The sequence below is a fragment of the Bidens hawaiensis genome, unplaced genomic scaffold (assembly GCF_021521415.1).
Source record: "Bidens hawaiensis isolate Kalapana, Puna unplaced genomic scaffold, B.hawaiensis_p1.1 tig00022014_1, whole genome shotgun sequence".
Taxonomy (NCBI): domain Eukaryota; kingdom Viridiplantae; phylum Streptophyta; class Magnoliopsida; order Asterales; family Asteraceae; genus Bidens; species Bidens hawaiensis.
Window position 1 is genome coordinate 240,686 of NW_027493416.1, and position 18,669 is coordinate 259,354.

An 18,669-nucleotide genomic window follows, 5' to 3' on the forward strand; every position below is an offset into this window, starting at 1 on the left:
GTGCTTAAACTTTACACCCTATTATTATTATTATTATTATTATTATTATTATAGATATTTATCTTTTGATACGAACAAACTTATGGATTTTTGCCGGTAATAACTTTTAAATGCTTTAGCTTTTACAAATTGCCTTTCAAAGTGCACCTTTAACGTTTATTATTATTTATTAAAGAACACACAAAAGAAAAAGGCATCATGGGCTGCCATGATGAATAATGATATGCGTCAGTCTAACTTTACATGGGCCACGTTGTGTTTAAAATAACTTTGTTTAGTATTTGAGAATCTTACTTATGTGGTGTTCCTGACATATAAAATCCAAAATATAAATATGACAAAAAAATTTTTTTTTTTGTGGGTTGATTATGGATTTATGATTGAAACGTATAAATAACTGAATCAACCAAACCAAAATGACATTAAGCTTATAACCGTGTACTCTTCATTATTCTGTGTTTATACATAATACGCTATATATTCAAAAAAGATTTGTCTTTAACTTATTTTTATCAATAACACATAATATTGCTAATATATATTCTTTTATAACCGTAAGACATTCTATCTGAAAACTCAAGAGACCCTACATATACATGATACATCGCTAATCAACGGGAACATGTAAGTTGTTTGCGTTGGGTAGTTGACTTACAAAATATTATAGTAGAAACTAGGAAACAGTAAAGCAAGATACAAACAAAAGACCATCTCTTAAAGTAAAGTAAAATCTTACTTCAACATCACTAACCAGATCAACTCATCTCTAAAACTCTATTATATTATATAAATTTATAATAGTCTATGACTCTATGTTCATCCGTTATGTACTTTTGGAAAAAGGTAAAAAGTAATAAAGTTGTTCCACTTCAATCAATTTGGCACATGGTTGTCAAGGTCAGTTTTGTATTCTAATAATAGTCTTTATAACTCTTGGATCGGCTTAAGATTAAAGAAGATCCTCGTGTCACATTATTATAAATCTTTTTAACGAGTATGAAAACGACTAGTTTACAAGAATGGCAAAGATATTGTGTTTTTCAACGAGTATGTGGGGTGCAACTTATTACCTCTTATCATTCTGTTAGTTATGTTACTTTGTTCATTGTTAGATTTAACTTGTTTTGACAAAAATTTGAGGTCTAGCAACTAACTTTGGTTTCAGAAATGATAAATCAAACCGATTGGGCTAGATGGGTCGACTAGACTGGATTGTTTTATTTGTTGGCGTTTTAACGGTTTGGTTTTGACGGTAATCTTAAAATGATACGTATAAATTTTCACGATTATAATAAATAAACATATACCCGGATACTCAAAGGATAAAAATGTATAAACATTAAACAATACAAGTTATAGAGCAACTCATATTTCAAGTTGAAACTTGAAACTAACCGTTTAACTGTCAAACCGTAAAAACCAAACTGTTGGGATCTAAAGCTATGATTAATTTCAAGTTTTCAACTATTTAAAACTATGTATATTGGTTGTCATTAATCTCAACTATTATCTTTTAGTCATTGCCGGTCTCAACTAACAAATTGGCTGCCGATGGTCTCATCTTTTAGCGTATATGTTCCCAACTGTCTGCGACTAATATGATCCTAACGTGGTTACTTGCAAGTCGCCAGAAAAATGCTTTTGGTTGGAAAACTCAACCTGCACAACGCCACCACCACCAATTGACTCGCCACTTCCAACCACCACCACTTTAGCACCACCAACCGATTCCGACGATGATTCTAGAGTTTGGCAACCTCAATAATTGGGACATTTACTAGAAAAAAAGTTTCTAAATGCCTGATCCAAGATTACAAAGATGTTTGGAACGGAAACACTGAGTTTTCCAGGCAAAAAAACGTTTTTCTGGCGATCGGCAACTAACAACGTTAGAATTCAGTTAGTCACGAACCATTGAAAATAACTAAAATAATAAGTGGTATCGTTATCAGCCAGTTAATTAACAAAAACCGACAATGACCAAAAGTTAGTTGATCTAGATATTCATAATGAGTTTTATATAATTTACTATAAAACGATTACAATAAAGTGGCAGGCAAACGGGCAACAAGCTGCGCCGCAACCTCCTTTTGAACAGCAAAGCCAATCCTGCTAAAAACGAAGCTTTGGGACCTAGAAGCTGAAGATGTTCCGTGTACGACGCGCTGAACCCTACTCAAAAATTTCACAGCCTCTGGAGCCAGAAAACCAAATGTATCAAAGGAAAATGGTAGAAAGACATGTTGAAAATGGTAAAAATTTCACAGCCTCTGGAGCCAGAAAACCACATGTTGATAATTTTTTGTTTAGAACGACCAACTAAGTAACGCCGGGTACTCCGTACACGGCCCGTGTACACCTTAAAACTATTCCAATTTATACATACAAATTACTAAACTCAATTTATACTCTCTTTTAAATTTGTGTTGTTAAGTTATATTTTATTTTTTTTAAATATAAAATCCTATTTATGTTATGTACGTACAATCACCGCGTCTGTCTGTCTGTCTGTCACTCTGTCAGCGTATTCGGCCCAATTAAATGCTTCCTGGACGCGTATAAGGGGTACCATCAAATCCACATGGCCGTTGATGATCAGGACAAAACCGCTTTTCGGACGCCCGATGGCACATTTTGTTACCAAATGATGTCATTCGGACTTAAGAATGCCGGGTCCACATACCAACGCCTGATGGACAACCAGTTTCATACCCAAATTGGGAGGAACTTGGAAGTCTACATGGATGACTTGGTCATCAAAAGCCCTGACCGAGAAGCGATGTTGAAAGACATCGAAGAAACTTTCAACACGCTCAGGAAGATAAACATGAAGCTCAACCCGAGCAAGTGTGCCTTTGGAATGGAAGAAGGGAAGTTCTTGGGGGTCATCGTCACTAAAGATGGCTTCAGAGCGAACCCTGAAAAGGTCGAAGCCATTATCAAAATGGAATCACCTACTACCATCAAACAGGCTCAGACACTGAATGGACGACTAGTGGCACTTAATCGCTTTTTGGAAAACCACGCGGATAAGTCGTTTCCCTTCGTGTCAACGTTGAGAAACTGTTTAAAGAAAACGCACTTCCGCTGGATACCAGAAGCGGAAGCAGCTTTTCAGGAGATTCGGTCACGCTTGATCGAACTCCCAACACTCACAGCACCAGAAGCAGGAGAGGAGTTAATCCTATACCTCTCCGCAACAGATAGAGCAACCGGGGCAGTCCTGCTAGTAGAGCGAAAAGGCATCCAGATGCCAATCTATTATGTCAGCCGTATCCTAACAGACGTAGAAACCCGGTACTCTACCCTCGAAAAATTAGTCTTAGCACTTATACACGCTTCACGCAGGTTAAGACGATATTTCCAGGGTCACCCAATCACCATTCTCTCCAACTTCAAACTTGCAAACGTTCTAGGCAAACCCGAGTTATCGGGACGCCTAGCCAAATGGGCAATTGAGTTGGGAGAATACGCGATAAAGTATAAGCCAAGACCAGCCATAAAAGGCCAGGTTCTGGCCGACTTTATTGCAGAAGTGCCTGCATCGCGGGAAAAAGAGTGCCAGGAAGAGGCTCAACCCTCTCCAGCACAAGACATCAATGATGTCTGGCGACTCTACACTGATGGGGCAGCCAATAACGAGGGTTCAGGCGCAGGGCTAAAGCTAACCAACCCAGCGGGTCAAGAATACACTTACGCTATTCGACTGGATTTTCCAAGTACGAATAACGAAGCCGAGTATGAGGCATTCTTGGCTGGGCTGAGAATTGCGCGTAAGATGGGAGTGAAAAACTTGGAAGCCCACGTGGATTCCATGTTAGTAGCCAATCAAATCAACGGGACGTACACGGCCGTGAACGACACAATGGCCCTGTACCTCGCACAAGCAAAATCCCTTATGCGCGATTTCAATGACTGCAAAGTCATACACGTCAAGCGAAGTGAAAACAAATCTGCGGATGCGTTAAGCAAGCTTGCATCATTAGCCTTCACCCACTTAGGAAAAGATAGCCGCATTGAACTCCTCGAGACACCTTCGGTCCCGCACAAGGAAATTTGTGTCATCCAAACCGGCACGGAAACGTGGATGACACCAATAATAAAATACCTTGCGGCAGGTACACTACCAGAATCCAAAACACAGGCAAGAAAACTACGCTGTAAAGCACTGAATTATCAACTCATCGATGACATCCTTTACAGACGTAACTTTCTTGGCCCACTCTTAAGATGCGTGGACAACCAAGATGCTGACTACCTCCTAAGGGAAGTACACGAAGGCATCTGTGGAGTACACGCAGGTCCCCGCACTGTTGTAGCTAAGCTAAACAACGCGGGATACTTTTGGCCGGGGATGCATACGGATGCACTGGCATACATCAGAAAATGCAGGTCTTGCCAGCTTTACGCACCCAACACGCACCGCCCGAAGAATGAACTTGTTCCAGTCACTTCTTCATGGCCATTTCAGAAGTGGGCCATCGATGTGACAGGCCCATTTCCTACAGCAGCAGGAAATGTTCAGTTCCTAGTGGTAGCCATCGACTACTTCACCAAGTGGATAGAAGCAAAACCCTTAGCCCAAACAACCGCGAAACATATCAAAAAATTTATTTGGGAATTTATTATTTGTCGTTTTGGACTTCCACAGAATCTGGTGAGCGATAACGGCACCAACTTTGCTGACAAGAAGCTACAACAGTGGCTGAAAGAACTTCAAATCACCCACACATTTACCTCAGTGGCACACCCGCAAGGTAATGGTGAGGTGGAAAGAGCAAATAAGAGCATCGTCGAAGGCATAAAGAAAAGACTCTTGGAACACAGATCCGGCTGGGTGGACGAGCTTCCGCACGTCCTTTGGGCAAACAGAACGCTGAAGAAGGCCAGTACGGGAGAAACCCCGTTCAGTCTCACTTATGGCACTGAAGCTATGGTCCCAGTCGAAATCGGTTTACCCTCACCAAGGGTCTTGATTCAGCCAGAAGACAATGATGCGGAAAGACGGTTGGACCTTATGCTAACCGAGGAACGCAGAGACTTAGCCGCAGTGCGTGAAGAGAACTACAAGCGACAAATGCAAAAGTACTACAACACGCGGGTAAAACTCTGCAACTTCAATGTAGGAGACTACATACTGCGTAACAACGAGGCTTCGAACCAAGAACGCCCAGGAAAGCTGGCCCCGGTCTGGGAAGGGCCATACATTATCAAAGAAGTCCCGGGAAAGGGCGCATACCGGCTCGAAAGGCTCGATGGCACTCCCATCCCAAGAACATGGAACGGAGCTCAATTACGCAAATGTTATATGTAGATCAATTCCAAACTTGTAAAGAAAAGGCCTAGAGCCACTTCTAATGGAAATGATTCTCCTTTCACAATGTGTTGATAGCCTTACCTTTATACTTATGAACTTCCCACACTGGTGCCGGTATTCACCGCATAAATGGGGGAAGAAGTAAGTCGTTACGTGTGGAAGGCGGCAAAACCCGCATAAACACAACGCTATAAATAAGGAAAACCTACACGCAGGTCAGATGTAAGTAAAGTTTAGCCATCCTTGTAAGTGCAAGTGACGGTCTTACCCGCACAATCACGAGCAAGGAAGCAAAACTTCAACCTATCTACCACGTTCAAAGGTTAACTTATTCTGAACACTTAGAAAATTTCAAAGGAAAAGATGAGGAAAACTTCCACGCAGGTCAGATATAAGTAAAGTTAAGCCATCCTACTAAGTGTAAGTGACGGTCATACCCGCACAATCATGAAAGAGGAAGAGAAACAAACTTATAATTTACCACGTTAAAAAGTTAACTTATCTAAGTACTAAAGAAATTACTAAGTTAGATCAAAACATGCGTAAAATAAATAAGGCAAAGAACAAACACAATCTTTATTTCATCAAATTCAAATTTTACAAAGCTATACAAAAGCAAAAATCTACGCTAATGGTGGAAAGGGATCTTCAGAATCAAGCTTCAGGACCACTTCCACTTGGACCCGCTCCATCAGTAGAGCGTGGTGGTTCAAGGAAGGCTTTAAGAATAGCTAGCCCATCATCAGCAGCAGCGACTTCGTTCACCTTCTCCACCACAGGATGCGAGAAGGCGGCATACTGGTTCACTGCTTGGTCGTAAATAGCTTCAGTATCCACATCGTACAAAGGGAAGTTGGAAGGCGGGATGCCTTTCTCAACGAACCCTAGACCAAGCAGGAAGCCGGCCTTTTCCTCATCCTCATGAGAAGCGTTGAGGGCTGCGCTCATAGCATCGTCATAAGACGTCTCTGAGAAGACCCGATGCACAACCTACAAAGAAAAAATACAAGTATCAGAACCTTTTCTATTTATAAAGAAAAGCGTGAAGACATGAAGCTAGACTTACCCGAGACAACGCTTCTCGAAGAAGCCATTCCTTGGCAACCAGAGCTTCTTGGAGGGCGGCTTGAGCTTGGGTACAGGCGCGTTAGGCTTCACTTTTGTTAAGGTTGGCAAGCAACACTTCCTTTGCAGCAGCCTCTTCGACGCCCTTTAGCTTCCGCTCAGTATGGTCAAGCACGCCCCTCTGGTCCAGGATCTCTTGGAGCTTCTTCGCGTCCTCCATCGCCAAAGCATCATGAGCCTGCTGGAGAGCCTCTAATTTGGCTTTAAGCTCTTCATTCTCCACGCGTAGAGGCTCGGCAACAGCTTCAGCCTTGGTGGCCCTTTCAGTCGCGTTCCTAGCAGTCTCCTTAGCCAGCCGAAGCTGTTCATTAACAGCTTGGGCAGCCTTGGAGCGAGCCTCGAGACGGGCCTGAACCTCGACTTCAAGGGCCTTGAACGCCTTCTCCTTCTCCGCCGCCGCAGCGGAAAGCCTCCTATTCTCCTCCCGGACAGCCCGCGCCTGAGCTACTTCTTGAAGGCGAGCTGCTTTTAACTTGTCGTTTTCACGACAAAGCAGCTCGACGCGCGGCTGCATTCGGGCCAGGAGAACCCGAAGCTCATTGCTTAGCCTACCCTCCTGGTAGCTAGCCATGGCTTCCCCCAACGCACCACTGGGAGCAGCGTGACGAGCCCACTCCACGCACTCCACAGGTGTGCGAAGGGTTGTTCCTCGGCGAATGTTCCATCGTGGAACATACACTTCATTGGAATCCGACACTGCAAAAAACAAACAGTTAGGAAAAGATGATTGAAAAATATATAATAGGCCAAAAGAACCCTACGCACCTGTAGGGTCAATAACAGGCCGATAGCCGCCAAACCCATCACCTGAACCCAAGGGAAATCCATCCAAGAGGTCAGGCAGATGGGAAGGTGGCAAGGTTTGGCGATACGCCCCATGCATACCTGAAGGATCGGCCGTCGTTGCCGATGACGGAGGAGGCATGGTGGCGGCCGCCGCGGTAGCCGCTGCAGAATCCGCAGCAATAGTAACCGCCGGCTCGGTGAAAGATGCTGTAAAAATAGCACTCACAGCCGGCGGTGACGTCATCACAGCTGGAACAGTCGGCTCAAAGGAGTGAGCGACTGAACCAGCGGATGCAGGCGCAGGCGCCTGGGTCGTCGCCTCAGGAAGGCTGACCAAGCCTACCGTCATTGGCGGAGAGGTACTCCTCTGCGCTCCACCCTGGAATGCGTCAACATCCACGCCTGCGTAAAGAAGACAAGTGTTAAAATGACATTAAACTATGAAGCTAAAGATAAAGGAAGTTTGTACTTACGGGTTTTCTTGAGCCTAAAGGTACGGAGAGGCGGGGACGAACCCGATGGAGCCGGCCTCTTCACGCCGGTCACCGTCGTCATCCTGGGCTCTTCGGTGACAGTTGTCACAGCCTCCGGAATGGTGATCTTATCACCACCGGGATTCCCCGCCACCTCTTCGCTCTCGGTCTCCGAGTCAGACCGAGGCGCTGGATCGGCTGTGGAGGCCACCTTCTCCTTCCACTTCCCGCCGGCAGCCTTCTTCTTCCGCACCAACGGAGGACCATCTGCGGATTCCTCATCAGAACATACGATTAGAGGAATTCCAGCAGAGGTTTCAACATTGAGGGGTCGAGGGTCGAATAGCGCCTTACCTGGCCGACGGGAGCTAAGGATCTCATGGCCTTGCGGATAGACCTCCACGAACCGATCCGCCGTTTGTTCTAGGATGGGCAACTCGTTCTCGTCCAGAGCACGAGTACCCATCCGAGCGGGACCGTCAGCCTCCCGCGGGTTCAGGAGTGACTGCAAGTCGTTCCCCTCTGAAATAAACAGGAAAGAAGTTAGAAGAAATTCAGAATCAACAAAAAGAAATAAAGCATACCGTAAGGAACAAAGTTCGAACCGTATTCGAGGACGATCGGAATCTTTCGCGCATCCGCCTCCTTCCACACCCGGCTCATCCCCAACATCACCATCCCGGACTCCGCAAACCGGTAATCCGGAGATTGGACCCGGGATATCTTCGAAAACCATTCCGCCTCCTCGTAGTTGGAGGCGTGAAGGCTGGGAAGTACTTGCCCGTTCTTGAATTTCATGGCAATGGGGATGGCGCGAGCGGATATGAAGAAGAACTCCCGCTTCCACGCGCGAAGACTGTGCTCGGTTGCGCAAATCTTCAAACCCTTGATCCGGGTTATCAACGTGTACCACCCCTGGATGCACCTCCAAGTGTAGAAGGTCATCAGGCGGTCAACATAGGGCTCAATGCCCAAAATCCGGCACACCCACTCAAAGTGGCGAATCTTGGCGATCGCCATGGGGTGCAACTCGGTCAAATGAACACCGTGCCTCTCAAGGACACGGTAAACAAACTTTGTCAATGGGAACCTAAGATTCCCATAAACAAAGAATGCAGCATAAACCCCGATCTTGCCTCTGGGGGCATCGTACACCGTCTGATGGGGTTCAGGAAACTCAGGCTCGAGAGACTCGAGCATGAACTTCCTGACGACGTACCGATACAGATCGCCAGGCAGAGCACACTGGCACTCGCCAGCAGTACTCTTGTCGTCAGCTGTAGACTCGAGATCACGAGACATCTTGAAAAAGAAGAAAACGATTTCGGGAGAATGCTTGCCTGAAAAGGTGAGTATTCGCCGGAAATCGCAAAGAAGATGAAGAGAAGAGTGAAAGTATGGATTACAAAGAACCCTCTCCCCCTTTATATACTAATCGCAATTAATGCGATGAAATTAATGCGGAATAGAGAGAAAACGAAGGTGCAATGAAACTATGACACGTGGCAAAAAGCAAGCTGGCAACAGCTGTTGACAGGACGCATACCATTAATTTCGCGGCCACGCGCCCGAAAAATTGCGCCCACGCGCCTGAAAAAGCGTCTGGAATGACCATGTACTGTCACGTCACCATAACTTCCTGCACGTCCTGACACAGTCAGAAGAAACCGTCGCACGACGTGTCAGAGGTTTGGACTGTTCTTATCCTTCCACCAACTCTTCGAATTTCAAAATTCAAAATTCAAAAAGATTCAAAAGTAAGCGGGAAAACACCCCTTACCTTGGCAACCAAGTAACTGTAAGACAGGTGAGGGTACAGTGTTAAGGCAAAACCCTTCACATACTTAGCACCTGCAAGGAATTGAAGCCAAGAATTCCTCGGCAACCAAGTAACCGTAAGACGGATGCGGGTACAGTGTTAAGGCAAAATCCTTCACATACTTAGCACCCGCAGGGAATTGACGCCAGGAATACCTTGGAAGTAAAGTAACCGTAAGACAAGTGCGGGTACAGTGTCAAGGCAAAACCCTTCACATACTTAGCACTCTGCAGGGAATTCAAACCAAGAAGGATCTTCTGGGCCATGCTGGCGGGAACGGGAATAACATCCCCGCATAACGGGAACGTCGAGAACTATATTGTTCGAAACTCCGTGATGGGATTGGTGGTTTTAGCATAATTGATCAGTATGTTGAAAACTACCAAAACCCCACGGAGAATCCACACAAGTGGGACTCAACGCTCATGACGTACGAGGAGGTTACAAACCTACCCGCTTCACACCCAAAGATCAAGCAGAAAAGTCGGGAATTTCTGCGTGACATCAGTAAAACCGCGGGAAGAATCACCACGGAAAACCGAAAAACAACCCTTTTCAAAAAACTCCTTGCTAAGTCCAAAAGTTCACCTCACTTATTAATAATTCATGAGAAGAACATTGGACTGGGGGGACTTGAAGAGGTAGGTCCCAGCAGAGCCCAGTTGGACCCGCAAGACTCACCTTGAATAGGGACGTCTGCGCAATAACCAACTGCTCCAGCAGGGCCCACCATGCTCAGAGAGCCTTACGCGCAGTACGCCAGCTGTACCCGCAGGGAAAGCCTCCCAATGGCGAAGTACCCCGCCTGTTCCCGCAGCTGCGGATACAAGCCATCAGGGAAGGCTACCCGCACTAACAGCAAGGCTACACGCACAAGGCATTCGCTACTTCAGTAGTCACATGAAGGAATGAGCAAGGCGGGAATACTCCCGCCTAAATGAGCCAGTCCGTATGCTTCTGGAAGGTCTTTCGTACTATACCTACTAAGGTATGGGCGGAGTAGACAATTTGACCAGAAGCAGCCCATGAACCAATCACAGGGTGACAGCTCACCGACAACAATACGAGGAGGAGCATCCTCTAGTACTGTTTGTCACTATTAGCCGCTGCCTACTCACCAACCCTTACGAGGGGACGTGCGCAGCCTACAGTTGGTGGAACAGTGCGCAGCCGGCAGTAAAGGAACAGTATACAGCCGACCTTTACTGTTGGCCGTAGCCTACCCACCAACCAGCATGGCCTGTGCGTAGTCCACTGTTGGCAGAACAGGAATACTATTCAGCCGGCTGTACCTTCTAGGAAACCTACCTTCGGCTATAAATACTCCAACACCTTGGAATGGTAAGGACATCATCTGATATCTCAATCTTATCTAGCAATCTCTTAATATACACTTATATTCAGAGCAATCTAGTCTGATTCTCACGCCGGAGGGTGGTCACAAGGAGGAACCCCCCCTTCTCAGTGACGAGCTTACGGTGTCTGTTTTGCAGGTCCCCTGAAGAACAACCTTCTCTGCTGGACCTCATCCTCGTGGGAAACATTACTTAACCCCCAGATTATCTATAATTTGCCCGTGGGTTCACTTAGTGTTTCTTCAGGCCCAATTAGCATGCCGGTGTCTCATTAACAAAAAACTGACATTTACAAAAAAGCCCTTCAAAACAAACCATTTCCAATTTACACCACCACTGATCTCCGGTGACAACCAATCGGAACCACAACAGACTCTCCGCCGAACAACACCTTCACTCTCTTACGGTAGTCTTTCTGTTATTATTATTTCGTCTTAATATAGTGATAATATCGAGGCGTGTTTGTGTTTTATTTAGCTGAATTAATGGAGCTGAGTCAATGTAACGAAATTAGCTCAACGACGTCGTTTGTGTTTTGAATGCTTATTATTATAGTCTCTCCCTCGATGATGATGATGATGATGATTCCGTTAATGTTGTGACGTCATCGCCGTTACGGAACGACTTCATAATGGAAGTAGTTACTGAGCTTCATCTCAGTTACTTATACTACTTGATTACTTGTTTTAGCTCTCGATTTCTCGTAGTTTGTTGTTTAAACTTAGTTTATCAGAGGTTTTGATCCTTAATTACATTGTTTTAGCTCTCGATTTTTCATGATTTGTTGTTTAATTTTAGGTTTTTAGAGGTTTTGATAGTTTGTTTGAGCTTTTAAACAGTTTGATAGCCCTAACAGGTTTAATTTAATGTTTATTCTGCATCGCGCCTCTTCGTTTACTGTTGTGATGTAGTCATCGTTATGGAACGACGTCGTAGCACTAGCTTTACTGAGCTTCATCTATCTTCCTCATACACCTTGATTACCTTGTTTTAGCTTTCGAATGTTCGTCATTTGTTCTTTAATTATAGGTTTCTTGAGGTTTTGATACCTTACTTTAGCTCTTAAGAAATGTTGGATATCAGGTTTATTTAAGCCTAACAGGTTTTGTTTCATCACGCCTCTTCATTTATGTTGTGATGTGATCACCGTTATGGAACCTGCGTTCCTTCGCTTGCTCACCTTGTTTTAGCTCTCGATTTTTCACAATTTGTTGTTTAAATTTAGGCTTTGAGAGTTAACTTGAGCTCTTAATTTGTTTGATTTCAGTTTGCTGAAGATTGATTTGAGTTCTAACAGGTTTTGTTTAATCTATTTGCAGGTATATTTTGAACTACTTTTTTTCGATTTCGCAAAAGTTAGTAGAACAGGCTGAACGTGAGAAAAAGCGTGAGCAAAATCTGTAGAGGATAAACGTGAGAGAGTGAGTGACTAGCAGTTGACAAAAGCATCTGGTAAAAGTGTTGTTCATGTGAAAGGCGATTCTCTTTTTGTTTTTCTCTCTCTTAGTTATGTGAACAAAAGGATTCGACATGGAAAGAACATGAGTAAAGAAAGAAAGAATTGTGAAAAGGAAAATTACTATCTAAGCTACCAGATGATTTCCCTTTGTGTTCCGTTTTGACGAGCCGGGGGTCTCACCGGAAGCAGCCTCTCTATCCCTATGGGGTAGAGGTAAGGCTGCCTACATCTTACCCTCCTCAGACCCTACCATAGCTTTGTTATTGGTGGGATATACCGAGTACGATGATGATGATGATGATGTTCCGTTTTGAAATCCTTCAACGCATAATGGCTGATGATCTATTAGTTTTCATTAAGGTATACTTGATTCAATTTATAGTTAATTCTCTGTTTCCTGCTTTAGGTTTATGAAAATGTAACTGTTCTATGAGTTCATGCTTTAATCTGGTGCAAGTACAAAGTAAGCATCATACAGCTAGATGCTATTGAGTTTTATTACGAAAATGTCCATTAATTAATTTGCATCTATAATATTCAGTACTAATGAGCATTTCCATCTTTATCGATCTTCAGTGGGACTAATAAATGAATTAGTAATTCTGTCTGAAAACTAATATAGCATTTGACTTTTTACATATATTAATGGATATACCTATCAAGTTAATCATATATAGGAACCTGAAAAGAGAACAGAAAAGTACAACTCAAATAACTACTGTACCAGTAATGTACAACTTTAAACCATCTATAACAATCTAACATGCTGCTTTTATACTTAACAATAACACAATCAAGAAAATGTGAACTGAAATTAATGTGACAAACATCTTATATGGTATGTGATAACACAATCAAGAAAATGTGGTCTATGAATTATAATCTTTTCTAGAAAGTAACTAATTAACTATTACATTTGGAGTGATGATTTTTCTTCTCTTGACATCTGCATATGCTTTAAATTTCAGGATATGCTTATCGTTGGACCTCCAGTAAAAAAATCATTGGTGTTGAGAATAAGTTTAGTGGCATTTTTATGGTATGTGGTGTTTTCATGTGTTCAATTGGTCTAAAGCAAATTAGCAACTTCACAAAAGCTGGTTTTATTGATACTAAAGTGGTCGGGCGGCATTGTGAAGTACCCGTTGTTGAAAAATGGGAAAGATCTTATGTGCATTTTCCCAAACCTACAACTTTCGCTCGGTATGCTTTCTTTTTGTGTTCAGTTCTCTCATTTTCTTTCTTTGCAAATTTTAACAAGTGAAATTTGCATAAAATGGTAATGTCCTTTAGTCTGATTTGATCTAGTTTTAACAGACTTTGTTTTTAACCTTAAAAAGGTAACCGGTTTTTAAAAAATTTTGATTTAGGACAATCTTATTAGCTAATTGATTTTGATACACCACATCATCTTCATGTCATCAATTTGACTGGGTAACCAGTAGAGCATGTAAAGGAACCGAACGTTTGGTGGAACGCTCAAAAACCGTTCACCCAGAAGTTTGTATATGCTCGTTCATTTAATAAACCAACAAACAAGAACACAATACTTTTAAAATAGTATTGTGATTTTATGCAATTTTCCTTTTAGCAACAAAACGTGCTGATAATTTTACTTCGATGCGTAATTAGGGCTGAGTGTGCATGCAATCCTGTTAGATACTTTGTTATCTCATCAACACAAAGATCTGGGAGTGGATGGTTTGAGACATTATTAAATAGTCATATGAATGTAAGCTCAAATGGAGAGATTTTCTCAGTTAAACCACGTAGAAGCAATATTTCAACAATTGTGGATACTTTGGACAAGATTTATAATCTTGATTGGTTTACAAGCGCATCCAAGAATCAGTGCACAGCTGCAGTGGGCTTGAAGTGGATGCTTAATCAGGTACGCACACTATCTTTGAGACTTTGACTCATACCAAACATACCATATTGATTTTTGCATCCCAACTACTTAATTTTACACGCATACCATGTATGTATGCATATATATGTGTGTGTAGGGGAGGGTTCGTGAGAAAATCACAAAGTTACGAGAAAACTATTACCCACCATCCGATCATATTTTTTCATTTCTTTTAATTATAAGGTTAGTATTCTAAAAAGTTAAAAAAGGCATGTAGCTCATGAAGTTACATACATCTATCTTATATGTTTATCACTAATTACATATAGCTTTTTCTTGGGCAAAGATTAATAAGATGTAAAAGGAACAAAACTTAAAAAAATTCTTGTTTAAAAGTGGTTTTCTAGAAGTTTTCTAGTATCTTTTAAGTTCTCTCATGATCCCTCCTCTATCTATATATGTGTGTGTGTGTGTCTTACATGGGACAAATATGCTGAAGCCTGTGGTAAAAAGTTAGGGTTTGCTTAACTTGTTTGAATTTGTTTCAGGGTTTAATGCAAAATCATGAATCAATAGCAGAATACTTTAACGCTAAGGGCGTTTCATTAATTTTCCTTTTTAGAAGAAACCTACTTCGCAGAAGAATCTCAATACTTGCAAATGCATATGACCAAAGTGCTAAACCACTAAACGGGAAGCACAAATCTCACGTTCATTCGTCTGACGAGGTTTGTGTGTATTTTTTTGCTGTGTTTGTGTGTACTTCATATTTTTAAAAATGATTGTATAATTTCAGGCTAAAATACTAGCAAGTTACAAGCCTTTGATTAACACAACATTGTTGATATCCGAGTTGAAACAAGCTGACAACATGGTTAAACAAGCACTCAAATACTTTAATGGTACTCGACATATGGTCCTTTACTATGAGGACATAATCAAGAATAGCACGGTAAGACCTTCAGTATGCATCAATCGAGTAAAAAACGGGTCCATTTGGGTTTTGTTTGATCCCAAAAACGGAACACGTGAAATTGGTTGAAAGTTGGACATTAGTTGAGTTCACACTTAAATCCTTGAACTTCTTTTAAATAAATAAATCCCTAGATTATTTTAATTTTATATAGATATTTAGTATATTATTTTATAAAATCATAGAATTATATAAAAATGAAAAGGAACAAAAAATGTTTGCAGGTCAATAATGCATGTCAACCCATTTTTGGCTATCATAATCTATACCTGTTTTGGCCCGCTATCTGAAACGTTTGACTCATGTGACCTGCCTGACTCGTTATTGCAGGTATTGAACGATGTTCAAGACTTCTTAAGGATCCCACGAATGGAGCTAAAGAGCCGGCAGGTGAAAATACACAAAGGCCCGTTACACGAGCAGGTTGAAAACTGGGATGATATCCGAAAGGTACTAAACGGGACCCCTTATGAAAACTTCTTGCATGAAGATTATAAAGTTAGTTAAATGGTTCTAAATGTGCATATGTTGTTATAACTAACTCATTCTTTATTTATTTTCCCTGTTGGAATTTTGGTTACTTTTCAAAGCTTCTCTGTCTAATTGAATTTTGTCGGGATGTTTTTAAGTAGCGGTTTAATGGAAAAGTTAGTTCGTAGGCTACGTCTTATCTTTTAATGGAAGGACACAAGAAAATTTGTCCGTTCATGTGTTCGTGTTTGTTTATTTGTTTGGTTGGAATTATAAAACCGGAACTGAACCTCTTTTGTTATTTTTGGTGGCATTTTTTTGTGCTTACTTATTAACCTTTTTCAAGATATGCATCATCTTGGTTCGCTTAGACCATCTACTACAGCCATCGCCAAATGGGCGCCATAGGTCCAATCAGGGCTAGCGGTACACCATAACGCATCCATCGTGAAAGGCGGCTGCCCAATTGCCCATGTACTGGCCAAACCAGTCACGTTCGGCTGACGCTGCCCATTTATTTTGTGATTTTTTATTTTTTATTTTATTTTTAATTTTCAATTAATTATTAAACCAATCATCACTTCACCTCATCTACGATCACATTTCACCTCGTTATAGCACATGCTTTTGAATGTGGAATCTCTTTTGCCACCTCATCGCTTACGTATCACGATTCACATTCACATTCGCCTCTTTCATCTTTGCCCATTGCACCCCTTTATGAGTGGTCTTATTTCAACTTTTTTTGAGTTTCTTTGCAACCATTTTCACAGTATGGTAGCCGCATGTTCTTTGACACGTCGAGAGCTGGCCTGGTCACGACTCACATAATTCTAATTTAATATCAAGTCTATAATTCTAGTTCAACTTAATTTGTATGATATTAATGATTTTAAACTTTAAAAGCACGTGAACTCGGTTTTGATATATTAAGATCTATAAACAAGCTTGTTTGAAATACTTGTGTTTGCAACAGAAAAATTGAAGTGGCTTGTTACTAGTTAGGCCATAGGCTATTATCTAACGCCCAACATAAGTTAAGATAACATGACACTTTAAATAACATTAAACCACTCCCCGTTAGTGTTAAGTTTGTTAAAAATATCCATGGATTATGCTTTTAATGGGCTAAAAGGAACAATATGTATTCGTTATGCATTAATTACTAATTGATTTGTTATTTATTATGGATTAAACCATTTCCTTTGGGTGAGATGGAGTGAAAGAGAGAAAAATGAGTTATGTGGTGGTTATGTGGAGTTAAGAGGGGTTAAAGTATATCACTATACCCCATTGGCTTAATATTTGGTGACAGTGTATTTAATATTTGTCATTCTTTGGAGTGGTAAGGAAAATACTTGATGTTCCATGTGATCCAACTTCGATTTCTTGCCTCATCATTTAGTTTCGGCAGTACCAGGTGATGATGGGAGACTAGGTGAGTAGGTGGTGTTCATCTTATCGCACTGTCGTGCCTTGTTCATAGGCACTAGCCTTAACTGAGGGTTTTCTCCGGATCGGAAGGCTGGCGTATCCCGATGTGATGGACGTAGCCAGTAGCCCATTTGAAAGATTCGTTGGCCGTTCAAAAAAAATTCTCTAATGTATGTATTTATGATATGAATTTATGCTAAAACTTCTTTCAAACTCTAAAAAACTAAAGTTGTATGGATTCACAAATAATTTATCGAGAGAAACTAAAAAAGAGATATCAAAGTAATTTTGATGATTCAATAATGTTATTACTTGAATTCGAAGTTCGTAGTTACTTCGACTGGATGAATCGTAGCAATGGAATAATTAAGTCATAGTTCATTGGTTGAATGTATCATTAACCATTTTTTTTTGTACGAGGAACTTATCATGAATCCACTGATTTCTGCTGCTTCCGTTATTGCTGCTGGATTGGCTGTAACTTCTGACCCATCTAATTGAATGATCCGTTCTGTTTTTAGTCAACTGATTTTATTTTATTTCCTAACTAACTTGCTTGGACTTCAAAGTAATTGCTAGTTAATTAGGATTCAACCGACTAGTTATAATCCAACTAGAACGCTTAACCAACTTTGACCAGCTTATCAAATTTGGTCCTCCTATATTGATTGCCTTGTGAATACGGTTCCCAGTTACCAACAATAGATGCTAAAAGAGTAGGGTTGTCACATGAATCAAGCTCTACCATCTTGATATTTCCGAATCAAGCTAGAAACTAAGCTCATGCTACTCGGTTCATGTTCGGCTTGTGCCTCGACGCTTCAACTTCTTATTATCAAAAGCATGTATCCTTTTTGTAAAAATTCTCAAATAACAAACTAACAGTTTCAGTTTATATAAATATCATACTACTAAGAAAATAAAGCTACTTTACATGAGCCAACAGGTGAATTGGTCGAGCCAACTCAACTAAGAGCATTCCCAGCCAATTCCTTATAAATATGTCAGAACTATATGGTATAATTATAAGTGGTTATGAGTGAACAAAAGAGAAAATGTTATATGTGAAAGTAAAATTTGAGATTACAATGTTCACATCATAAACTATGTATAAATTAATTAAACAAAAAAGAGTAACTGTAGTGATTTTTAATGTATTTATATGGATATGGATAATGAACAGGCTATGAATGCTGTAACACATTTATACAAGTCAAGGTGCATGAGCCTATCGCATCGAGTCTTCTAATGGGCTAATTTATACAACCTGATGAGGCCACACATTTTTTTTAGTATAAAAACGATCTTTTGAATATAAGATATTGTCTCACATGTATGTCATGTTTACATAAACCGTTACCATCATACCTAACGATAAAGCCAAGGTGGATACATTCACGCCACTGGAGACAAATGGCACATCACTCAATTTACTCCATTTCACCCCATCCCACTACGAAATGATCCCTCTCAATTTAATTTAAAAAATAATTCTTAAATCATTATCCCCTAAGACCGGGATTTCTAAGATGAAAAGTGTTACGGCAATGTTGAGCACAGGCACCACTGGATTGCTTGGGACAACATTTGTCAATCCATGAGCGT

At 41.3% G+C, this 18,669-nt stretch overlaps 1 pseudogene across 1 annotated transcript; it reads left to right on the forward strand.

Moving 5' to 3' along the window:
- The first annotated feature begins 12,216 nt into the window (after nucleotides 1-12,216).
- On the forward strand, nucleotides 12,217-15,771 carry LOC143564536 (uncharacterized; annotated as a pseudogene). The gene is made up of 7 exons (XR_013140892.1): nucleotides 12,217-12,484; nucleotides 12,636-12,694; nucleotides 13,303-13,537; nucleotides 13,967-14,225; nucleotides 14,735-14,914; nucleotides 14,983-15,138; nucleotides 15,490-15,771. The product of XR_013140892.1 is annotated as an uncharacterized LOC143564536 (transcript).
- The last annotated feature ends 2,898 nt before the right edge of the window (nucleotides 15,772-18,669 follow it).